Consider the following 4,301-nt stretch of genomic DNA (forward strand, 5'->3'; position numbering starts at 1 on the left):
GCCGCGAGTGGCCGGGACTGGCTGAAAGGCGACGTTATTTGTGAAACCTTATCCCCGTGGGTGCCTATGAACCGTTTGGTGCTGTTTTATCCGTATACATTATTTTGTGCTAACACGACTCGAACTCAACCTGCAATGAATTTTAACCGACTAACGAAAATAATCTACGTAGTATATTTATATCTGAAGTTATTGAAGTCTGACCGGAGCCGGGTGTCGAGCTGCGACGGCTCGAAGCTTTCATTCTGAGAGAGGCTATTTATTTTGATACGATTCAATTGACTGAATAGAATTAGGTCACAACTATCTAATTGTTATGTATTTATATAATTACATCTATCATAATACTCAACCAACACCTAAAGCTGGATTAATTCGAAAATCCATGCATTTAGACATATATTTAATTCTTTAATCGATTCACTTTTAACCTAGCTGTATGTACTGATTGTATTAACCGAGCAAAAACGATTCAATTATGAAGTGCAATAATTTTAAAATATATATTGACAGAAATAAAATATGACTTCATAAAACAGAGGATCGATGACGACAGCGTTATTGAACTTAAGCTCACTAAATAATGCCAAAGAATGTTGATGGGAACGAGGTTTTGAGATGTTGAGAGTTAACGCAGAACGTACGAGTGCGGAGGGACGTCTAGATGAAGAGAATGCGAGGATCGTTGTAAACGGACAAGTTGCAACAATACAAGCGGATATACATATAAAATAGTGTAATTTCCGGTTCCACCAGTCTACACGAATGGGTGTAGTAGAACTCCCTTTGTAGGTCTATAAACTACTTTTTACGGAGTTGATGTGGAACTTATGTGACTCGTTAAGTGCAAAACAGCATAATATTATTAAATAAAATAGTGCTAATAGAAGATATAGTGCGAGTTTAGTGTTAAGTACCGGGCAACCGCTCGCTATGCGTACAGCAATCGTTACGATGTAACACCAATATAATTTTAGAGTGTTATTACGTAGAAATATTTAATGACTCATGGAGATGTAAGATGGTATAATAATTAAATATAAGATGCTATTTATGATATACCCATTCGTTCATCACCCGATTGCCTTTTATTAGAGTAGGAAGATTCAAATTCTTATGCACAATTATTATTGATGTTCGATTACTGTACGAAGCGAAGTTACCGTCTGCTGCCACGTTCGGTGTGAATTCTGAAAGTATGAGATATCTGTGGATACATAATATATAAGAAACATAATGTACATTTAAATAAACCTTCAGCTACAATGTAAGGAGTGGCGGCGGCAGAGCGCCGCAAACTGCAACACAGTGATAATGACTCGAGTGATTCTTTAGTTTTGTATAAATTGTACATTTCTTTTATTTTTAATTTATATTAAATTTGTTATCGTAGCTTTGTTGAATGCAATTATTTTTTATTGTTTTGTTTATCAAAGAAAAGTATTTTAGGCTAAATTCAATTGTTATTTATTTGCGAAAGATGTAAAACGTGATTTGGCGCAGTTTATGTTCGTGGTGAAAATTGTAAACTGTCTTTTGTAAATATTTATTTCGTCTGCAAAATGATGTTTTAGACTTTCGTTCATTGACTTTTTATTGAAAATTTTATACCATCTTTATGTTAAGACGATCTCAAGTTTGTTGAATGTTTGCAAAGCGTTCCTTTTAAAGTTTTATTTGTAAATATATCGTTTAATGTAGGGACAGTGAATTTACTAATTTTACTCGATGGTATTGTAGGCGGTAGGCGGCAGGCGAGTGCGTGCTATTCAGACATAAAAGACACGTGAGGGGGCGCCGCGCTCGCCTGCCCGGTCAAACAGATTTGTATTCAAATGTTCTAGTGTTCTTCGTGTAATCAGCTATTCAAATGAAATAGATATGCAAATGTGGTTTGAACCAGATTTACAATACTTGTCATTGTGTATATTTTGGTGAAACGAAAATAAAATTTGAATCAATTGACATTTGTTTCTTTATGGCCTCAGTCCACGCCACGGGTAATACAGAATTAAAAAAATAATGTTATTCAATAAATATCTTTAATTAAATCACACATAGCTCGTCAACAAGCGATCTACACCATCTATTAACACAAATAATTCACAGAAAGATAATCATAAAATTAATAATTCGACAGAACTGAATCCTTATTTAGTACAGTCATCTTCGACAGTGGTATTTAAATTACGGAAATATTTTGCACTTTGCAAACGAACTTAAAATCTATGAATTACACATGTTTAATCAACAAACAAGTGTCACAGCAGTCGAAATACGCTATTTCCGATATATTCCGTTCAAGATTACAGCTTTGACAAAAATAATAACCGCAATCGAAGCTAACTGTACTTCTGGTTTAATCTAAAATTGAATCAAATACATTATGCAACCTTAACTACCTAGTTTTGTCAAACTTAACTAGCACACATTTGAACTTTTCAGTCGGAACAAACTACATAACTAACAATTTCAATATCTAAGTTATACAGCTATGAACATCAAGAAAGCATATTTTTCACACTTTCAGAGCGGTTACAAGCCTTTCCGTTATTTACTAAATACGTTGTATATTAATATCAAATTAGAATTAAATATAATTTAAGCATTTCATAAATCAAAATAACTTAGATATAGTAATATGAGACCAAAAAGAAAATAGCAAAAAAAATCACCTGGATTTTTACATATAATAAACGTTGAACTCATGAATAAATCTATTTATACCAAAAATGTAACTAAAAAATTTAGTAAAACAAACTAAAAAACGTTGAAATTTATTTGTCAAACACTACATAAATATAATTTTTACTCTCAGACATTAAAAACATCATTTCAAGTTATAACAGCGAACTATGGCAATATTCAGTAAAACTTTTAACATCTAAAATACACTCCAAACTCTTCTAAGACGGAATCTCCACTATTATTTTTAACCTATATCCATCGTTAAGTATTACGATCTATAATCTATATAACAAGTACAGTCAGCTGCATAAATATGTATAGTTACAAGAAACTTGTATATCAACATGTTACGAAATTTTAAATTTAATTCTTGCTAACACATTTTGTTACGTCTACCCGAGTTTCTAAAGTTCTGTAAATATGTCCATATTTATGCATCTGACTGTACATTATGCAGAAATACTTGGCAGTGAAACAAACTTATCTGGCCATGTGAATGATGCATTGTGAAATTTCAAAAACCTGAACCGTATAAAGATTCATTAAAAAAGACATTTACAAGTATCACGTCGCGTTTTTTACATTGTTATGAATAATGAACTTTTGAAATTTATTTTTCCATTGGTGAATGGTTTATTTTTCCGGTGGGGTCAGATAAATTTGCTGTTCTTTATTTTCTCTTCATATTTCATCTGTATACATGATGTACAGAGGAATATATAGTTTGTGTAAGCCAGGGTAAGGGAAAAGCTTTTCAACGTACCCTCTACTGCAGAGGAACGGAAGCAAACTAAAATGTACACATCAATTTCGACTTAAAATTATCAGAGATCGATATTATAGTTAGCAGCACTAAAACATATAATTACAGAAAACAAACACATTAAATGTATAATAAAATTAAATGACAACACAGCTCGAAGCACAGACGAGAAGTCTCGTCTTCTCTAAATATCATTAATGAGTATAATTATTATGACATTTATTAACGAGTTTAAAATAAGTATTTCCTCTAAGCAAGACTGTTTTGTGAGTCCATTCTCTTATTTACTATAGCTATCAATATCAATTCTCTTCCATTATGAATCATGAAATTAACAATCACAGGTTGCGGCTTATCGGTTGTTCAAACCACAGTCAAAGAAAAGCATTAAAACATAAATATAACCATTGAACACATTAATAAAAATCAAGAGTTTAAGGTAAATAGAGAAAAATCAATGATAGTACTCGCGTCGGTAGCTCTGCGGACTGTTGCCGTTGTAGTGATTATCGAGGTCGTCATCCTGCGCGTCGTTGCGCAGCTGCTCGTTGTGCACGTAGTACACGCTGTGCTCGCGCCGCGGCCGCGTGCTCACGTTCCGTTCCTCATCGTACATCTCGTACCGGACGTCGCCCGCTTCTTGCGTTTCATTGCAATCGCAGTCGTGAGACTCGCACGTCCGGCGCGCCTCGCGGTCGCGGGCGTACTGACGATTGGAGGTGCGGGGGGAGTGCGTGACGCGGGTGATCTGAGTGATGTGCGATGGCCGCCTGCTTGTATACCAAGGGTCATCGGAGTCAACATTGTTAGCAGCAGGATAGTCGACAGTGTGACCGTCGAGTGCGTACAG

The sequence above is a fragment of the Papilio polytes genome, unplaced genomic scaffold, assembly GCF_000836215.1.
Source record: "Papilio polytes unplaced genomic scaffold, Ppol_1.0 DF824270.1, whole genome shotgun sequence".
NCBI classification, from domain to species: Eukaryota; Metazoa; Arthropoda; class Insecta; order Lepidoptera; family Papilionidae; genus Papilio; species Papilio polytes.